Below are 22,144 nucleotides of genomic sequence, written 5' to 3'. Positions count from 1 at the left end.
ACGACATCACTTGGAATAGGCATTAGACTTGGAGATGTAATGTCTGCATTTAAGTCCTAGCCTAACCACCCTCTCTACTGGCTATATGCTCAGATATAATTATTTAATTTATGAAAGCTTAGCGTTTCTGTTGTTCATCAGTAAAATGTGGATTTACTTGTCTGTCTTGCTCACTAAACTGTAATCTTCAGAGTAGGGGTTGTGGCTCATCCATGTTGGAAATACATGGGATGGGGCCTGGCAGGTAAGAACTCTGTAAATATTTGTCGAGCAAATCAACTTCATCTTACTACTTCACAGGCTGTTTTGAAGAGCGGGTAGGATGAGCAGCCACAGAGTGTAATATTCAGGGAGCACAGCCTTGGAGTTAGCCCCCTGGGTCCCAAGCCTGGCTCCCGAATTCTCAACAATATGACATTGGGCAGGTTACTATCCTCTGTACCTCCGTGAAAGTGGATGGCTGTCCCTTTCTCATAGGGTTGTGAGTATTACATGTGCCTGACACCTAGTAAGTGCTCTTTACATACCAGTTATTGATATGACACGTGAAAGGGCTTTGCACAGTGCTAATCACAGAAAGGTAATATGTATTCGATGAGGTCTTGTCAAGACTGGGACACACTGTGATATACTTTCAGTACTGCGTCTTTCCCTATCTTAACTAGTGGTAATTCCATCTTTTTCACATCTTCTGAAGCTTAGTTAGGGTGTCTTTCACCTGGACCCTTTTTTTTTTTTTTTAATGGAAGTTCCTAATTTGGCTAGTATCTGTATTTCTTTTTTTTTTTTTCAATTTATTTTTTTAATTTATTGGGGTGACAATTGTTAGTAAAATTACATAGATTTCAACACCTGGACCCTTTTAATGACACCCAATTGTCACCTTTTGCAAAGTACAAGTTCAGAGAAGAGCTGACTTTGAGGCTGCCCCAGCCTGGAACTGCTGCCTGCTCTCTTTCTCCACTGTTTGCTGTGCAGAAATCACTCTGGTCAATTCCCAGGCAGTACAGATTTTTAAGATTATGTTAAATGATAATGATTTCATATGTGTAAACACTGCAGTAGTTTTCACGCTGGTTTTCCTGCCTCCTGCCTCTTGGCCACTTGCGTGCACAGTGCCGTCTATCTGCTCCTCTCCCCAGCAGTTCACTTTCATAAGGTCTCCCCAGCCCAGGAACACTCCTGACATTCGATCTTACTTGCAGGCCCAACTGCAAGCTACTGGTGTTGGCACTCAGGGCCGTGTGTAATCTGAACCCATTTTCTCTATTCACGTTTTTCGTCCAGTTCCTCTCTAACATGAACTTTTACTACCCACTCACCTGGACCCAGTCTTGTCTTTTTATTGTCATTTTCATGGTCCCCACACTGAAATGCCTGCCCTGGCCCATTCTGTGCATTTACATTTGCCCACAGCGTTAAGGCCCACCTTTTTCATGAGCTCTGCCTCGTGCTGAACACTGACTGGCTTCTTCCTATATTTTTTAATTTGATTATATTTAATTTAGAGCTTTATTAAGTACCATTTTTAAAATTAGTATCTGCTCTTTAAAGACTCAGATTGTTAACTAGATAATAGTAAAATTATTATAAGCTTACAAGTTAGGCATTCAGGAAAATTGTACTCGTTTTATATGTGTAAGTAAAAAAAGAAATAACATTGTTCTCTTGGCAGCTATAATTCCACCCCGCTGCACATAAATAAAGCCCTGGAGTCCGGACCATATGCGGTAAAACAAAATAATAGTGTAGAGCAAGGCAGGGCTGCTATTGCTATTATGGGACTCATAAGTCTCTAGTTTTGACTTTTATAATACATGAGACTTCGGCTGCTTCGGTATATCAGCATTTCTTCACATTTAAACCGTGGATAGATTATAGAGTCAAGAGTCAGAATCCTGAAATCATTTAAGTACATAGTGGGAATTCAATAAATGTTGTGGACCAATTTGTTTGTGGTTTATTTTTGGCTCCTCACTGATATAGTCTGATTTGTACATGTCTGACTTCTGTACCAATTTAGTACATCTTCTAAAATACTAAGATTTTTTAAACTTAAGATACAATGAAATAAAATTGTATTTCTAGAGTACAAACATATTACATGTATCATGAGAATTAGCATCATCTTCCTTTCCTTTCTGCCTCCCTTCTCCCTCCTTTTTCTTCTTTTCTTTCACATTGATGGGCATCCAACATGCAGAGAGCATTGCACTAGGAGCTGCATGGACGTGTGGATAAAGAAAACATTTCCTTCTCTCTCTAAGAAATCACAGCTAGCATAGGAGACATACATGTAAACAACTATGTTCTAACCATAATACAAGACTGATTTTTTTTAAGACCGAATGTAAAAAGGGTTAATAGTTGTATAAGTAAACTGAGAAAATAAAGAGAAAGAGAAGCTTGGAAAATATGTAACTGATAATAAATCATACTAAGTTTATAGTATGTGCCAAGCTCTGGGCTAGGTAATAATTATGTGATTGTATTCTCACAACAAATGTTTGAAGTAGGTATATTAATCAACTTAAAAAAAAAAAATTGGAACACACTGTGGAGGCCTCACAATTCTGGAGGCCAGAAATCCAAAACCGATGTGTTGGTAGGGCCATGCTCCCTTTGAAGGCTCTAGGAGGAGGATCTTTCCTTGCCTCTTCCAGATTGTGGTGGTTCCTGGCATTCCTTGGCTTGTAGCAGCATAACTCAAATCTGTGCCTCTGTCTTCACATGGCCTCCTTCGCTATTTTGTCTTTCTATGTTCTCTACTTTTCTTATGAGCTCACCAGTCATTGGATTTAGGACACACCCTAAATCCATAATGATAGCTTCTCAAGATACTTGGCTAATTACATCTGCAAAGTCCCTATTTCCAAATAAGTTTACCAGGGTTAGGATTTGGACATTTTTGTTGAAGGGGGACACAATTCAACCCGCTGTATGTTCTGTGAGTAGAGGATAGGCGCCTTCTTAAGCCTCTTGATACTTATTACTAAATTGTTTTCCAAAATGTGTAAGAGGGCCGAACTCATTTATCACCAATGGTGTTGAGAGTACCCGTTACCTACATCTTCACCTGCATTAAGTGTTACTATTTAAAATACATCTTTGCCTCTTTGTTGTTTTTTTTTATTATTTTTTAAATTTATTGGGGTGACAATTGTTAGTAAAATTACATAGATTTCAGGTGTACAATTATGTATTACATCACCTATAAATCCCATTGTGTGTTCACCACCCAGAGTCAGTTCTCCTTCCATCACCATATATTTGATCCCCCTTACCCTATCTTTGCCTCTTTGATAGGGCAAAAATTGAAACTCATTTATTTTTAAAATTTCATTGTTGGCGAAGTTGACAAAATTTTTATGTATTTAATATGAACATTTATAATTATTCTACTATAAAATCTTTGCATCTTTTGCTCATTTTTCTTTTACTGCTTTAGTCATTTTCTTATAGATACCGTCATTATATATGAAGAATATTAGCTTTCTGGCATATTGCTTGTCACTTACCTTTTAATTTTACAGAAGTTTAGTGTTATGTGGTCAAAGCTATCAACAGTTCCTTTGTAATTTCTTCCCTACCCTGACATTAGCTAACTATTTACCTAAATTTCCTAGTCTTGTTCTAGTTTTAAGTCTTATATTTTACTCTTTATTAGCCTGGAATTTATTTGTGTATGATACGAGATAAGGATCTAAGTACATCGTTCCCCCCCCATTTTAAAATTGATTTTCCTAACACATTTTTGAATAATTTCTATATTTCTCATTGATTCCTTTAAAGCAGTGGTTCTCAACTGGAGGTGATTTTTCCCACTGGGGACATTTGACAATGTTGGGAGACCTTTTTGGTTGTCGTCACAGGGATGGGAATGCCACGGCATCTGATGGGTATCTCACGGGTAGAGGCAGGGAAGATGCTAAACAGCTTGTAATGCATAGGTCATCTCCCCATAACAAGGAATTATCCATCTCACAATGTCAATAGTACCACTGTGGAGAAACCCTATTTTAAAGTTTATCTTAGACTAGCAGACCTTCTCCATATTAGATGTTGCTAAATACATAAGCCTCTGCCGCTACTCACTCTAGAACCTACTACATAGATTTGTCCATGTGAGAAACAGCTCAGTCCCTGGTCAGTGCCTACATTTCCTTGGGCTTTCCTTTTTCCTCCCTTTTATTTTTCCTTCAAGTTGGAGGCCCTTTTGGATGTTTCATTACATCTTTTTACATCTGATATGCATCTCCTGACTGGGAATTGCTTGGCCTGAGCTTGTTCTGGTGTTCATGGTAACTCTGAGGTGTACTGTATGGTAAATTTTTAAATCTTTCTGTTTTCCTTCTTCTTCGACATCCTTACAAACAACCGTGAGCATCTGCCCAGGCGACCAGGTTAGTGTGATATGGCTGGTCCCTGCCGTATCAGGTTCCCCTCTTGCCCTTCCCCTAGGGCTGGAGGCCAGAACAAGGGCACGTAATCTCTTAAGTCTCATTAACCTTAGGGTGTCCCACAGGCCAGGCAGCTGCTCATCTGATATGGGACTCCTCTGAACCTAGACTTCCACCAAACCCTAAAAAAAAACAAAAACAGTCAGGTGTGGCCACACACCATTCTGTTGACTGTTGGTCTTATTACTATTGGTCCAGAAGCTTTTGTTGGTTTGCATTCTGGAGGCTCACAGCACCTAAGTGAGTACCCTCTTGGAAGGGATACTCCAATCCCACATCCCAGACAACACTGCTCTCATGGCTGGAGATGACATCATCCCAGGTGACATAATATCAACCCAAGACCTTACCATTGGAGATAATGTCACTTCTTACACTAAAATCTCCACCCCTGGGATACCCATGGACTACCTCTCCTGTAGCACAAAGTGGACACAGGACTAGTTTTTGCTTTCATTCCTGAGTCGCTGTGTGCCTAGCCCATGAATCCGGTATACTCCTTGCTCTCTGCTAAAACATACACCCTACACTCAACCCCTTAGTTGAGAGGACCACCCACTCCCTGATGCCTTTTCCTAGATCCTCCTCCCCAGATTTCCACCATCTTTTGCTTTGTGTGTACAACCATGACCATGTAACTACTCTTTCCCCAGGCTAAACACAGCATCACATTCTCATGGATTCATTATGCTCAAAATAGTGGCACCTTCAGGTACTATTGTGGCCCAAATTCATAGGCACAGCACCTATATGTATTTCTTCTTGTTGCGCCCCCCCACACACACACACACGTTTTCCCTAATGAAACCATACCCCAGTGTGCAATGGTTACGCTGGGGATTCCCATAGTTCTTTATCCACTGGGTGTTTCCCTGTTTTTATCAACCCAAGGATGCCAGACAAAACACTGTTATTTATTGCGATTGTACCAGGACTTGCCATAACCACAGGAGCAGCCAGCATTGGCACCGGTATAGTGTCCTTTATCCAAAATCAAATCTTAACTGCTAACCAGCACCTTCTCATGGCCCTTTCAGATTATTCAGAGGCTACTCGAAACATTGTGCCCAATGCAACAAACCCACGAGTCTCTAGCCCAAATCGTAATGAATTGGCTCTTGACTACTTACAAGCCAGGGAAGGAGGGGGTTGTCCATTCAGGGTCCCTCCTGCTGTACGACATTATTCACTCTGGACACGTACAGGCCAAACTAGGAAGAATGGGCCAAGAGGTAAAGCTGTCTCATAACATGACCCACATCTCCTAACAGATTCTCAAAATCGGAGATGCCTGGCCTGTTCTCTTGGCTGTTGCTCTCAAAGTGGGGTGCCTGGTTGTGCATATTCTTGTCATAGGCCTACTAGGACTTTTCCTAGCTGTGATTTATACCAAAGTTTGCCTTCCAGTGGCTAAGTCAAGCTGTCCCACTCACCTGTAACATCTCCACAGCCCAGGTGGCAAGGTCCCAATTAATACTGTTACTGATGGGGAGGCATCACAGGGTCGATTGCATTACAACTTTTTAAAACTTCATGTTTTCCTGCTCGCCCAACATCCCCACACACAAACTGGGAGCCCCCGCCAAGGCGACCAGGTTAGTGTGATAAGGCTCATCCCTAACACAAGTTCTCTTGCCCTCCCTGACTGACCCAGTGACATTCTAATGCACCGTTTCCTTGTGCCCCACCCCCATCTCCCAAAGAAGACACTTCTCCAGGGTGTCCTCTCTCTCTCTCTCTCTCTCTCTCTCTCTCTCTCTCTCTCTCTCTCTCTCTCTCCCTCCCTCCCTCCCTCCCTCCCTCTCCTTCTCCCCCTCCCCTCTCCCCACCTACTTGGTTTAGCCTATCTCCTGGGCATCCTCCCTGTGGCCCCCTGGGTGGTATGCCATGTTGCCATGCCTCCCTTTTCTAGGACCTGGGAGTGTGATCACTTTCTTTTAGTTTCATACACGTGCACATAGTATTATGCTGGTTCTGCACCAGACTGATTAAACAAATAATAACAGAATTATTCTTACAACATGTACCTGTGTCCTCCCCAACCAAATTGCTTCGACTGCGTGTAGCATCAGCTCTTTTCAAACAGACCCTCCAAATCCAGTGAAAAAGAGATGCAGCAGTTTTCTGGGGATGCAGTAATGGACACAAACAATTTTACTTCTGTAACTCAGTGGGGGAATTTGTCTTGGGACTATTCCTTTGAGTTGATTTGTTTGTTGGTTTTTGCAAAAGACTACATTATTTTTCTTACTGAAATTTATGATCTACATTATGTGCACACTTTAAGTGTATGGTATACTTTAACATATGTTAAGGCAGCCCCCTTCTTGGCTCTCATTCTAGATGAAGTTGGAATCTTATTGAAGTTTTATGAAACTTACATAAAGCTGTGGTTGCTAAACTTTAATGTGTATAAATTAGAATCACTTGGGGAGCTTGGTAAGAAGACAATTTTCTTGAAAACCTACCCTTCCCCCTCTTGTGATTCTGTTAAGTCTGGGCTCAACCCAGGAATCTGCATTTTAATAAGTATCCAAGGGATTTTGAGGCAGTAATCCCTAGATACACCGCTGTGAGTAATTTGCACAGAAGTGACAACTTTTTACTGTCTCTCTGTTTATTTAGGTCTCTTTATCTTTCAGCAAAAATTTCCCTCCGTATGTTACATCTTACACATTGTGGTTTTTTCCCCATTATATCTTGTAATTGTTATTGCTAGTACACAAGAAAGCTATTGATTTTTTAGATGTTTATTTTGTAACCAGCCACTTTGCTGAGTTCTCTTGTTAAATCTAATATATTTTCAGTTAAACCTTTTACAAGGGTGAGGTAAGAGGGAGGTTGACAAAAGCAGCCCAGCAATGGGAACACTTGATTTTTGCCTCCTCCTTTACAACATTATACCTTTTATACCTAATTTAGGTGTCACTGCATTGTCCAAAGCTTCCAGAACATTGGTAAATAAACACTCACAGCATCTACCTTAATTTGTTTTTTATTTTGAAGGGAATGCCTTTATAATGGTTAAAAATGGTTCTGGCTATTAATTTTAGATAGACCTTTTAAAAATTATGTTAATAGTTTTCTATTCGTAGTCTTTTTAAAGCTCCCGCCCTCCCCTCCCCCGCTGTTTTGTTGTTGTTTTTTAAATAATTAATGAGTGTGGAATTTCTCTAGGGAAGAAAAATTACTTTCCCCTCTACCCTCCTAGGTTCTCCTCTGGAGCCCTGTGAATTGGACTGAAAAAAGACAGATGAACAAGAGAAAACAAACAAGTTTATTAGCATGTGCATTCCACTTACACGTGGGAGTATCCAGAGATGAGTAACTCAGAAGCGTGGTTAGAATCTGGGGAGGTCTTGTATAATGTTGTCTTTCAATTATACCTCATTTTAAAAACAAAGTATTTGGGCTCTGTATACCTAACTTCCTAGTAGGTGAAGGGGAGAAGGGGCACTTACGGAAAATCAAATGGCTTTTTGGAAAGGTCATTGGGCCCTTAGGAGAATAGATGAGTGTACTAGTGTGTGACAGTGTATGTCTAGATGTGGTGTCACTTTGCTTCTCTGAGAAAAGGAGATCAGAGTTACTCCTGGGGAGGACAGTTATGACAGTTGTGTTCTTTGGGGAGACTCTTCTTTAAGGCAGATAAGGGATTTTAGGAACTCCAGTGCCTTCACCTCAAAATCATTCTTATGTCAAAGAGGCACGTTTTGGGGTGGCATATCCTTACCCCCTGCAAATCTCATTCAGTGACTTTTCAGTGTCTATTTAAGTGATACTTTATTCCTTATTTAAAATAAAAAATGTGTATTAATAAAACTCCTACCTCATCCCTGGCCTTCTGAAATGACTCATACGTGCTTAGTTGTGGCTTATTCTTTTCATGTATTGTAAATTTTATACCCTATCTAGCAATCTCTCACCAATTGTGAAAGGTTTAGTTCTAAAAAGTAGCTTGCCTGGCAAAACTACACTTGTCAAAACCAAGGTTTTAAAGATTGGGGTAAGGCACAGACTTCAGTTTTGAATATGTAACTAAATTCAGTAAAGGGAATGTTCTAGGTGATTCTAACCTCTTCCAAAACAAACCAGATTTGTTGATGTTAAAACCTGTGCTGATAGGTAACTTTTTTCCTGATTCACATTCTTTGATTGATTGATCTGAAAACATTTCTGTGGTTTATAATTCATTGAGAGACTGAATGTGTTTTGGACTTGAATCCTCCCTTGGGATTCGAAACCTCCCTTGTTTGTTTTTACAAATTTGGCTAACTACTTACTCCTTGAACTGTGGTCATTTAAGAAAATTATCAGAATACCTACTGACATGTTTTGGGAAGCTGCCTGATGATTAATCCACGTATTGAGAAGATGAAGCCAAAAGAGATCTTCCTGACCCACGTAGTGGGCTTACCCTCAAGATCCAAGGACAGCAATAATTGTCTGGTTTTGTTGTTTAAGGGCATAAACTATGGATATGTAAAAGAAATCAAGAATTTATTGTTTTTGGTAAGGAATTATAAAACTTCATCAATTAAAAACTGAGAGTTGATATATTTTATATTGTTCAGAAATAAAATTGGTCTATAGTTTTCTTTTTTTGGAGATATGCTTATCAGTTTTTGGTATCAGAAATATACTATTTTCAAAAAAATTTGGGAGCTTCCCATATTTTCCATGTTCTAGTATATTTATCTTTAAAATTAGTTTCTCCTTAAAAGTTTGAAAGTGTTAAAGGATAATATTCAGAAAAAGGTAAATTGGTGATTCTCATACAAAAATAAAAATGAACATGTGTTATAGACTTTATTGTATTCATTAATCAGTGAGGGAACCAGGCAGAAGTTATAACCAGTTCAAAGAGAATTTTTAAAAATGAACATATTTATAGATATTGAATTATGAATAAGCAATATTGAATGAATAAATGTGTTAATGGAAGCAAAGTGGTTTTTTCACAAGGAAGTGGGGGAATCAATTGAACTTCTACCAAACAGAACAGAATTTGCATGTCTATAGATAAGAATAATTCTGCATTGCTCTCAGTTATCTATAACTTACAGTTGTAAAATAGCTCCCTCAGAACCAAATAACCTGGAGGGCAGTTCTCTAGATGATGCATAATTTTCATTGAACACAACTTTTTTCCTACAAAAATGACACCCTAGTACAGCTAAAGAAATCATTCACTCGTGCAACAAAAGTTTAAATTTCTATTCAATGCCAAGTAACTTTCAATTTCTTCCTGAGTTTGATCCATTTGGACAGCCTCCATTTGAAGTCAATTTTGGACATTCACTTTTTCCCAGAATATAGTCTATTTCATTGAGATTTTCAAATGTATTAGCTTATAATATTCAATTGCTTATAATATTCTTTTTTTAAAAATCTGTATTTTCTAGAACTTTCTTTTTAATTACTTTTGAATTCTTATGATTCAAATATCAAAAATTATTATTTAGTGAAATATATATCTCCTTTCTTTTCCTCATCTGCCTAACTTTCACTCCTCCCAACAAATTATTACTGTTTTATATTTATGTGTGTGCATATATAATCATATATATTGCTTTATGTGTGTATCTACCATGTATCCCCGAAAATAAGACCGGGTCTTATATTAAGGTTTGCTCCAAAAGACGCATTCAGGGGATGTCATCCCAAAAAATCATGCTAGGGCTTATTTTCCGGTTAGGTCTTATTTTCAGGAAAACACGGTGTACACACACACACACACACTCATATATATATACACCAATCAGAGTAGATACATATTATAGATCGTTTCTCACAGTATTTTTGAATGTTTTTACTTTGAAGACATTTGATTTGCCAAATTTTCTGTAGTGGAGGTGGTTTAAAAACCAACCCTTGAATTTCTTTATGTTAATTTGCTCTCTTTTTTAATTCATTGATTGTTACTTTTAACTTTATTATTTCTTCTCTCTTAGTTTACTTATATTTGTCTTTTTTTTTCTAAATTATGAAGAGAATGCTTTTTATTTTCCCTTCGTTCCTTCCTTTCTTTACTGAATGAAAACTTTTAAGACCACCAGTTTATACCTCAATATAGCCTGGACTGCATTGTCCAACATATTTGACAAATTCAGAAAGATTATACCAATATGCTTATCACCTGCACTGAGTGTTGTCATTTTTAGTAAAATTTTTGCTGACTTGATAAGCAAATATGTTATTGTCTTATTCATATTCTTGTATAGGTTCTTCACTGGCTTATCATCAGCTCATATAAACCATATGTTTAATTTTGCTATAGTTCCCACCCAAAAAGATCTTTCTTGGGTCCCAGCTCTTTGAACTATTGTTCCATCTGTCTGTTTAAGGCGAAAGCCATTGAAAGAGTACCTCCCATTCCTTTCTCAAGCCAATTGACCCAGTACTCTGCCAAAACCACTCATACTACTGTCACTAATGACTGAATTGTCAGATCCAATGATCTGGTTTCTGGTCTTTGGTAAACTCTCAATATTTGATGTTGTTGACTCATCTCTTTCATCTTGAAACTCTTTCTTTCCTTCCTTGGCTTTCATGACAGTATCTTTCTTCCTTTTCCTCGGCCTCCAGGATCACTTTTTCAGCTTCCCTCCCTCCATTGCCCCCTAAACATAAGTGTTCTCCTTGCTCCATCCTTGTCATCCTACACTGTCTGTCTAGGGTATTGTAACGGCTACCTTGGCTTGAATTTTGAATCTGGAATCTTGGTTTGATCCTCTATGCAACTGACTCCCAAACCTCTGTCTTTAACTTCACCCTCTCTTCTGAGTTACCAGTTATATTTCTGTGTATATATTCTGTGTATTTCTCTTCAGAATGTCCCAAAGGCATCTCAAATGCAGCTTGTCAGACTATCAAACTTGTTCATTTCCTTGGGAATCTTGATTTTCCTTTTGCTATTCCTATCTTAACAAAACTCTGCTTGTTACTAAGTCTGTCCCTGCTGCCTTATGTTCCACTGCATCTGCCCTGCCTTGGTTCCATCAGCCATCCGTCTTTTATGCTCTTGTATATTGGCTGTTGATCACTGCTACAGACAACTCTATGGAGACAAATTTAGGATCTCCAGACAAATTTAGGCCTTTAGCATGGAGCAGGATGGTTTTGAATGTCTGCTGATTCTCCCCAAACCTCAAAGTGATTACCCTCTTCAGGCCCCTTATATCCCACCTCTCTCTTTCTCTCTCTCCTCTCTCTCTCTCTCCCTCTGTTTCTCTCTGCTCTCTCTCTCTCCCCTATATCTAGATATCTGTCTCTGTTTCTCTCTTTGCCCTTGCTTTTTACTTTCACAGAAGAAAGAGAGCTTATCAGGCATGAACTCACTGAGCTTTTCCTTCTCCTGTCTTTGCCTAGTCCCTCATGTGGTGTAAGCCTCACTTCACTCCTGAGCCAGTTCCCCTGCCGCCTGCAGTACCTAGAGCCGTTGTGTACTCCCTCCCTCTCTCTGTGTTTTCAACCTCTTACTTCTTTCCCGTTGGCTATACAATATGCTTGAATCTCCATTTTTTGAAAAACAGACTTCTCTCTTGATCTTTACCTAGTTCTCCCTTTACTTACGACGTCTTATCTTTCCTTCCTTTCATAGCCAAGCTTCTCTTGAAAGTAGTCCACACTCATGTTATTTCCTCATCGCCCGTCCACTCTACGTCGTTGCAGTGAGACCTCCACAAGTCCACGGAAACTGCTGTAATAAAGGCCACCACAGATTCACTAATTGGCAAATCCCACGGCCTCTCTTTAGCCCTCAACTTGACCTCCCTGCAGCCTTTAAGATGGTTGACCACTCCCTTTTTCTCAAAACCTTTCCCTGGCTTTTATAACAAAACTCTCTTGTTCTTCTCCTATCTGGCTGATTATTCTACTCTCTCTCCTTTGCAGCATTCCCTTTGTCCTCTTGCCCCTGGTGTTCCTTGGTCCTCTGTCTTTGGCTCTGCTGAGCTCTCTTCTGCTCTGCTCTGTTCCCTTCACTCCCACTTGTTCATCTTCTCCCTTTGCACACTCACCTTAAGTGATGTTTCCCCTGCACTTTCATGGCTCCATCACCAGTGTACTTAGACTCCCAAATCAGCATGTCCAGATTGACTGTTTTCCTGAACTCCAGCCCCATCTTCTGCCTTCTGAACATCCATCCCCACCTTTCGTGCCTCCAAGACATCATAAAACTTGATTCATCCAAGATGGTGAGCAAAGAGGGCAAAGGAAGTAGAAATAGTAGGAGAGATTGGAGAAGAAGAGGAAGGGTCTTGGGAAGGGAATAAAACAATTATAAATGAATTTCTATGCCTCTCACTTTGCCCCAGCTGTGTTTGGGACACTTGCCACCCCCTGGCCCACTTTTCTTCACTACAGCTGTAGTTTTAAAGGTGTGGTCCCCAGGTTAATAGCACCAGCATTACCTGAGAACTTGTTAGAAATACAAATTCTCAGGCTCCACCCTATGCCTACTGAATCAGAAACTAAGACGTGACGCCCAGTGGTCTGTGTTTTAACAAGCCTTCTAGGTGATTCTGATGCCTGCTAAAGTTTGAGAATCCCTGCATCAGTGAATTTCCTATTCATTCTTCATGGCCCTGTGTCAATATTACCTCATCTGCAGAGCCCTCCCTAATCCCCTCAGACAAAATTAACGACTTCCTCCTCTGCTTTCCCATAGTACTTTATTCATGCCAATTATATAGCACTTATTCTATTATAGTTAGCTCTTTAAGAGTCCTTCCTCCCCCATAGATTATAAAGTCTAGTATTATTTTTATTGATCTTTATATTTCCAGTGCCTGGCATGAAATAGACATGTTACATTATCACAGTTACTTTTGTTTTTTTCTGCTCCCATGACCCTTTTTCACTCCCTACTTACCCTTTCTTTTTCTCCCTTGAACCTGGCTTCTGGGTATGAATAAATCATCAGAATGAGATTGTAACATCCAAAAGCAATGTTTTCATTGGATTCAGGCTTTCAACCTCTTCATATCCATCACTTGAGATTCAAAGAGAGGATCAGAACCACAAATGAAGATATATAGGGGTGTGTGTGTGTGTGTGTGTGTGTGTAATTGGTTACAGGGATTTGAACTTATGCAGTTGTAAAACTGGTTAAACTGTGTGCAAAGCTGTTGCCTTCACTTCTATGCTGGAGCTTGAAGTCCACTGGGCAGACATCTGGAAGGGAAAGATAGATGTAAAGGGGGCGTGAGAGGCAAGCAAAGGAAAACTGGATCCCACAAGCACACAGTGGAACTCATGAGCATGAACTGGAACTCAGGACAGACTGGAACCAAGGCAGTTCTCCTGTCTCCAGCCTTGATGAAGTGGATGGCCCACTGGAGAAGCAGGTGTCTCCATCATGGAGCTAAACATACTCCTGACTCAGCAGTCAGCGGAGCTGAGGGAGGAGGGGGAAAGGCGAGTGGCTACAGGCCCAGCGCTGCCGCACACTGAGGTGGGAGCCAGCAGATCAACGACCAGGTGTGGGAGCCGCAAAGGCACCTGCCCCAACTTCCCAAGTGTAAAAACAAAACAGCTCTGTGCATCTAAAATTATTCCAATATAAACATTCTTTTTGTTGTTGTTTGTTTTTAAATGACTGCAGCTTGCCTTTCACCTCTAAATCTCATGTGAAAATATCTCTTATGGCCCATCTCACCAGAAACATACAGAGAAAGAAATTCTGGAAAACTTAGTTTAGGCTAGCCAAGTTGACACATTACAAAGACACACAGTATCCATGTGTCTAATTCTGAAATACCTGGGATTTATTCTCTGAACTATAATTAAAAATCAGAGATACGGGAAATATTTTGCAAAAAATCAAAAAACCCACTGGGGCTGGGTGGTGAGAGAAAACCTTTCCTAGATTGGCTGGCAATGGAATTGGTTCCAGAAAGATGGATAAGAATGATACGGGGAGAGTAGGATGTCCCAGGGGAGACAAAATCATAATTCTCAACAGAAAACCCTCGGACACCAATGAAAAGCATAATTATGCTGAGTATATTGTCTTTACTGAGGTAAGATAGATTTTAGAAAGATTATTCATAAGAATAAAAAGTAAAGCCATCTAAACTTAATCAATTAGAACATCATCCATGCATTATTATTAATTGAGGTTTTTTGTAAGTAGTGAGTTTAATAAAGGATAATAGTTTAGTAGAATGTAGTGGGCAAGAGCTTAGACTCAACCGCTTACTAGCTGTGTGACCCTGAGCAAGATATTAAACCTCTGTAAGCCTTTGTAGTCTCATTTGTACTCTGGCAGTAACAATAGTCTTTTTCTCATAGAGCTGATAGAAGGACTTAATAAGAGAATTCATGTAAAGCACTTGCCAGAATATTAGGCACATAGTATATTAACTGCTGCCAATATCTCACCATTGTTATTGTTGTACAATTATTGTTATTATTTCCCTAGGAAATACCTTCCAGGCAGGTTGATTCCACAGGCTCAATAATACCTTTGACCCCTTTAAGTAAGTAGCAGGCCAGTGTAGCACATAGGATCCAGCATTGATTGTCAGAAGAACTTTGCTCTACTTATTTTTATGCTTCCTTTGGATTAAAATGTAGTTAGTTGCCCTTGTCTCCTCAGTCCCAACCCCAAATGCATTCCAGCACTTTTCTGTAAAAGTTCTCTTTCATTCGTCTAGGAAATGGGCTCTGCAGTTTTTTCCACTATCTGCTCTACCAGGCCTTGAGCAAAGATGGTTTAGAGCCAGGGTGCAATGGCTGGAGCCGCAGCCACCTTGCCTGTCCATGAGGTAGCTGCCTGACCCACTCTCAGGTCCTAGCAGGAAGGAATGGGATGAGGTTGAAGTGAACAAATGGCTTTCCTGTTGCAGAGTTTAGGTACTTGTTTTCTGGGGCCGTGAAAAAACAGACTGATGTCCACCCACAGCCATGGATGTCATTTTATAACCATAAGTCAAAGCTGTTAAGCATTTTACTGCCTGAGAGAAAGGATCAGATATTTCTTTATATTTGTTAAACAATGAAAAAAAAACGAAGAATGGGCAGCCGGTTGGCTCAGTTGGTTTGAGCACAGTGCTCATAACAACAAGGTCGCCAGTTTGATTCCCACATGGGCCAGTGAGCTGCACCCTCCACAACTAGACTGAAAACAATGACTTGACGTGGAGCTGATAGGTGCTGGAAAAACACACTGTTCCCCAATATTCCCCAATAAGAAATTTTTTAAAAAAGTTAAAAACCCCAAAGAATGGAATGTAATCCTTTCATTAAAGAGCCATCCAAAACTATTTCTTTATCCTGATTATTATTAAGTTTTTGTAAATTTTTATCTCCTGTGACTCTTCAGTCTCATTCTCTCTTTCCGTCTGTAATTAGGTTTTCTGGTTTGTTGCCACTTTAAGTGAAGAAAAATCACTGACGTAGAACTTGGAAATAATACAGTCCCTTCTGGTTTTATTACTCAATTTCATTATTGATTGGACCCGCAGAATGTACTTGCATTGACATACCCCTCTTTTAAAACAAAATCTATGGATCCTATGAATGCAATATTTTTTTTCTCCTTTACCAAGTCAAAACTGACTTTATTCCAAATACGAAAATTTCCTCATTGGAATAAAGTGTTTGCATTCATTGAAAGGTGCATACTGCAGGTCCTACCTCAGCTATGTTTTCAAGAATGAAATATATCAAGCATTGTTTCTGCTTTCACCTCCCACCCCCAAAATATTTCTTAAGTTCATCTGTTTCAGGATGTCCCAACTGCTCCCACTTTGGTTCAGGATACCCGTGTCTCTCTCCAGGAACATTACAATAGCTTCCCGCTCCCCCCAATATCACCGCCACACTGGAATGCTCTTCACTGGGAAAATAGGTTCACCATTGAATCGTGTTTCCATGGCTTTGTTCAAGCTGTCCTTCTCCCAGAATGCCCTTTTAGCTTTGTCTGCCTAGTGGATTCCTTCACGACCATCCTAAATGTCACCTCCTCTCTAATAATCTCTTCCCAGCTTCCTCAGGTAGGATTATGTATGCCTTACTTTGGCCTGGATAGAGCTTGTTTGTATGATGAAAGTTATTACTATGGCATTTATAATTATTTCATTGTGTCTATCTCCTCCTCTAGACACCTTGAGGGGCAGAATCCTTCCCTTCTTCATAGCTGTGCCTTCCCCACTACAAGTATAATACCTGTTGAGTCAATGTAAATACAATCTCCTTTTTTCGGTGGGTATATAAATAAGAAGGAAAGACGTAAGAAAGAGGACAATTACTTGGATATTTTTCTGAAGAAGCTAGAGAAAGCTGCAAATAACTCATGTGTGCAATTTAAAAGAAATGGGCTATTCATTCACAGCTACAGGATGAACCGCAGGGCTCTGAAGACACATTTCTCTCCTTTTAGAAATGTATAGTGTCTACCTAAATGTGCAATGAATGTTTTTGGAGAAGGAAAAACAGATTTTCTTTGTTGCTATATGTGTGTGTGTGCGTATACATATATACGTATACATATACATATACATATACATATACATATACATATACATATATATTTATATATATTTATATCAAAAAATAAAATGGTAGTTCTAAGATAATCTTAACTTTTGCAACCTAATGTTGAATTACGGTAATGCTTTTAGTTGTGTTTTAATAAAGTAAAACACACTCTTTCCTCTCATTCTTTGAACATTATGTAGAATGCTTCAGGACCATACCATTGGCGATCTGATGTCTCTCAGGACAGTAGCCATTTTGATCTCATGCATTAAGATGCCAAATTTTCTAAACCTAGAAGCATCTCTTTATCTTTGTAAATCTATCATCTAAAAACTCATCAGGAAATAAAACTATAAGTGCTACTGACCCATAACTGATTTCCAGAATACGTTCATGATGTGTTACTGAGGTTTACTCCCATGGTGTCAGCCATTTTAAGAATATTCAATGTTGTGGTCTCGCTGCATTATTTGGCCTTGGTGAGGTGTGGACTTTGGTGAGATAACAAGGACGGGGCACGCCAAGCTAGCTCACCGTTCCCACAAGAGAACTCCCATGGAAGAGAAGTGTGGTTAGAACATGGGGATGGCAGGCCTTCCTGTGGCCCCCTAGACTGTTTCTCATTCTCCCGTGTCTTATGTTTCTGGAGAATACTGTAAACAAATAGCAAATGTAATCCTCCGACAGTGCCGTCCATACCTTTTCACTAATAAAGCAATGCTCGGTGCTCCCCATTACCTAAGGATGCAGTCCCTTTCCTGAGTGTGCAGCCCAGGCCCCACAGCCTGGCCGCACACTCCTTCCCAGCATCACCTCCTGCCTCACATCTCTTCAACCAGATGCCCCCTGCGTCAGCCCCACTGCCTCACGAGGTCGTCTCGACAAATATTTTCTATTTCCTTTTCAGGCAGTTTCTCTTGCCTGATAGCCTGCCTTTCCTCTTAGCATCTTGCAGTTCTATTCATCATCTCAGGCCCAGCTTAAATGCCACCCTCTCCACAAGCCCTGTCCTAATTAATCCCCATAGTCAGAATCAATCACTTTTACTGGAGTATAAACATAGAGCTTTGTTTTTCAATTTATGTATAGCCATTATCAGGTTATTTGTTACTACTGTAGTTATTTGTGTCCACTTATGTTCCCTTGAGCCAAGGTTCCTGCCTTGGTCTTGCTCTTTTACCTCTTAAATCTCCCATTTCCTAATGCAGTGCCTTTCATTCATTCTTCACCAGATATTCATTGAGCACCCTGCGACGGCCCAGGCCGTGTTCTAGACACTGGCAATAAAACCGGAAACAAAAGATAAAAATCCCTATCATTTCATGAAAGAAGAAAGTCTGTTAATAAAACAAATATATATAATATAGTGCCATGGAGAAACATAGAGCAGGTGATGTGGGGAATTCTGGAGACAAGGGGTGAGGGTGATTTAAAATGGATTTTCAGGGAAGGCCTCCCCAAGAAAGTACTATTTTGTGGAAGATTTGTGGGGGTGAGGGAGCAGTCACAGGCACTGCTGTGTGGCAGCAAAGATAGGTGCCAGGGATATCCAAGGTCTGCATGGAGGCCAAAGTGGCCAGAGTCAGGGAAAGACAGTGGACAAAGTCAGAGAGGAGAGGGTGCTCTGAGCTAGGGGCCTCGGCGACCACCCTTAGCAGGAAGTTGAGTTAAAGAATGCCATGATCTGATCTGTGTTGGAAAGGCTGTCCCTACTGCCGTGGTGACAAGTGGCTAGGTTTAGGATCATGTTTGGGTCAGGATTTTCTGGCACATTGAATGTAGGGTGGATGAGAAATTGAGGTGTCTAAGGTGACCCTGAGGCTTTTGGCCTGAGAAACAGGAAGGATGGAGCTGCCATTGTGGGGGCAGAGCCAGGAGTGCAGTTTCCAGGCTCTCGGCCTCATGTGACAAGGTGCTGGCTCGGGTAGTAAACGACCATCAACTGTGATTGGATGGCCATCAGCTGTAGCTAGTTGGCCATCAGCTGTAATCAGTGAGCCATTGGTCACTAATACAACTGCTGTGGCTAGTGGATTGTGGATTGCAGAGAGGCAGATTGCAGTTAGCAAGGGGTTGGTTGGTTGGCAGAGAAGTGGAGGGTGGGTTGCGGATAGTGTGGCTCCTGCTTCCTGTGTCTCCAACCCAGCTGCCATCGAGACTATAGTGGTATGACTCCCCTACCTATGGCCCCGTTCATGTTCCTTTTTGGCCTTACCATGTCCTGCGTTCTTATGTGGGAATCGGGACCAGAGACTCCACATGCCACCCTGCATGACAGCCATTAATGAAGAAGTGGAGACAGTAAGTTTGGGGGGGCAAGATCAAGAGGACATGTGTGTTCACTGACATTTAAAGGTACCCACAGATATTAAGTAAAAAAATTCACACTTGTACATATTGGGGAGCAGAGAAGTCTGGGAAGATAGCCATTTAACTGTACTATTACTGGGGACTTTCTCTTTCCACTTTCCAGTTTTTAATTCCATGTGTATACAGTTCACAAGTCCAAGTGACATGAGGGGAACAAACATGCATAAGACTTGGCCCAGCCTTCAGTATGTGTAAGATGGTAAGGAGCAGAGCTGGTTAAGGTGAGGGAATCGTACCCGGTGAGTCTGCTCAGGACCAAGGTCCAAACTCTCATCTTGGCAGGTTTCTTTCATTATTTACCAGAAGGTTTGAAAATGCTGGAAGCTAACTGACAATAACAAATTCATAAGACATTTCTAAACCAAAAATAGAAATGTATTCACATGGAGTTAAAGTCACATTGTCTGCTTAGGAATTCTTTTCTTGTAAGTAACCCCATTCAGAAAAACCATATTATAGGCCAAAAGTGACTTGGTAAATATAGAAATAGAACAATAGAAGTGAGGATATTTCTATCAGGCAAGACTTGCTTGGCGAATTGCCATTCTTTACTGTTGGGTTGTTTCTTTCCAAAAAACTAGCGCTCACCCTCAGAATCGAAGCAACTTTTTCCCTGTCCAGCACTGTTCAGACATGCTAAGAATTCTAACGATTCAACTTCCTCAGTCAATGAATTTGCCTTTAATTCACACCAGGCAAGGAACAATTCAAGATATTAGGGGGAGTGTAATTGATTTGAGACTGAATAATATGCTATAAATTTGTTACCTGCAAAAAGAGAACAGGTTATCTCTATTAACTGATGAGCTATTTCTAAAAGAAAACTATTTCCTCCCTCTGTTCTTTGTAAGGGACGCAGTGCTGTAGAGCTGTGAAAGGGGAATTATAGGTACCGTAGCTGGAAGACAGAAGGACCATGGGCAGGTGGCACGTCCTGAAAGGCAGAACAGTGCTCAGTGTGCAGAAACCAGGCAGCCAAGCTTCAGTGGGGAAGAGACTGTTGGTCTAGGTGTGATAACGGGAACAAAAGGGAGGAACTTGGACAGACGGCATGTGTGTCATAAGGAATGATTTCCCCCACCTCCACCCTTCCCCTCCCTCCCACTCTCAGGAACTGGGTATCAACATCTGATCCATCTTCACAGGGAAGTAGAGATGGGCTGCAGAATGAAGCTGACATCTGAGCTGTGAAAGGGACAGTTGGGAGAGCAGTACCCTGCATATAACCCAGGACCAAAGCCAAAGCATCCTTCATCCTTGGTGAAAGACACTGGAGCCTCTGGAGAGCCACCGAGGGGCACTACCACCAAGAGATGCAGTTTAGAGCTGTTTAGCGTTCATTTCATGCCGGTCACTACTTGCTGAGACTTGGGAGACACACCAGTCTTAGCGGCACATTTGTAAGTCGTTTGGATGCCTTACAGCTCTGCATGCTTGATTTCATTGCTTAGAGCCACCTTTGTTGGTGATTTTCCTGATTTTGCTTTTAATTCTGCAGGCACACTCTTATTTATTAGTCTTCTACATGCTTAAATTTAACATCAAGTAACATCACCTGTGGGAATGAGGGGTTGAGGAAGACAGAGAAGGTTGATAATTTGTGAGGTCTGTTCCAGGTGGGTTTTGTGCAGGCGATTGTATGCAATAAGAGACTGCCTTAGGTCGCTCTTCACCAGGTGTGTGGAAGGCAGTAAACTACATTTACGAGTCCCTGGTTTCAGTGGTTTTCATTCCAGTTATGTAGTGATTCTCAGTGTTCGGGGTAGTTTGGGTTTTGAGGTGTAGATTTGTTCTTCCGGCTGTGGGAAGGATGTAGGGTGATGTACGACCTTCTTCAGCACCAGTCTAGACTCCACAGAGAAACCTCTGGTCAGGTATACTTCATGTGTTTTTCGTCCTTCCAAAGAAGTCATCAACATAATTTCTAAGAGACTGAAGGATTTTCGCACAAGGATATATACCCTGCTTCACCAAGAGAATATTAAAGCCTAGCCTCCATTCTCTTTCAGGTTCCTCACTGAATTCCTAAGCAGTCACCATTAAGCGGGAATAAGTCTGCAGTTCTACTTTCTTGTTGGGGAACCACAAATAGGGTGGGCATTAGTGACATTAAGACAGCCATTTAGAATAATAGGATTCCAATTATTGAACACTTGCCACAAGCTTATCAAAGAGCCTATGTGTTAACTCCCTTAATCCTAACGGAAGCCTTAGGAAGTAAGTAGTACTGTTATGATCCCCATTTTATAGATGAGAAAATTGAGGCTTACATAGGGTAAGCAATTCGCACAGTGTCATCCAGCAACTAAGTCGCAGAGCCTGGATTTTGAAATCAGTGACTCGGGATCCAGGACATGTGCTTATGGTTCCAGCTCTGTTCTGTGTTCCCACGGTAATGGAGAGTGGAAAAATGGCCATTTTTGGCCATCACCTCTGGTATAACACATCCACTGAGCAGCTGCCAGTTTGTTGAATGAGGAACTACAAGTTCAGGGTTTGGCATTTGATGGTCATGTACATTATTAGCCTAGCATTTCTCAGCCTTATTGTTCAGCACTAGCTACATAAGACTACCTGAATTCCGGTCTCAGATCCCCATCTCTTGAACTTGGGGGACTTATCTGTCCCTTGGGGATTTCTTGTTTGCTCTGGTTGTTTTCGTGTTTGGTTGTTTCTCTTCGTGGAAGCAGGCCTGAGGTGTTGGTGTCAGCCTAACAAGAGAGAGCCAGCATCCTGAGGAGTCATTGCTTGTTTTGGCACTTAGAGCTGGGATTGTGGGCCAAAAAAGGTTGTAATGTAATTTCAAAGCTGTGGACCAGGGACTTTCA

At 40.8% G+C, this 22,144-nt stretch overlaps 1 protein-coding gene across 3 annotated transcripts in view; it reads left to right on the top strand.

Annotated features, from left to right (window-relative positions):
• The window catches only part of TMEM150C (transmembrane protein 150C), a 69,129-nt gene that overhangs the window by 14,766 nt on the left and 32,219 nt on the right, over positions 1–22,144 (top strand). Inside the window, exon 1 of one of the 3 annotated variants that reach the window (XM_074324327.2) lies at positions 20,622–20,716. The exons of the other annotated variants lie outside the window; for them this stretch is intronic. The gene's annotated coding sequence lies outside the window, so the exon portion shown is untranslated. Of the gene's footprint in view, positions 1–20,621; positions 20,717–22,144 lie in introns of those variants that run through there. 3 annotated transcript variants of the gene reach the window in all.

The sequence above is a fragment of the Rhinolophus sinicus genome, chromosome 1 (assembly GCF_057876585.1).
Source record: "Rhinolophus sinicus isolate RSI-liver-muscle chromosome 1, RSI-T2T, whole genome shotgun sequence".
Lineage (NCBI taxonomy): Eukaryota > Metazoa > Chordata > Mammalia > Chiroptera > Rhinolophidae > Rhinolophus > Rhinolophus sinicus.
This window is presented reverse-complemented; position numbering and strand designations above follow the sequence as displayed.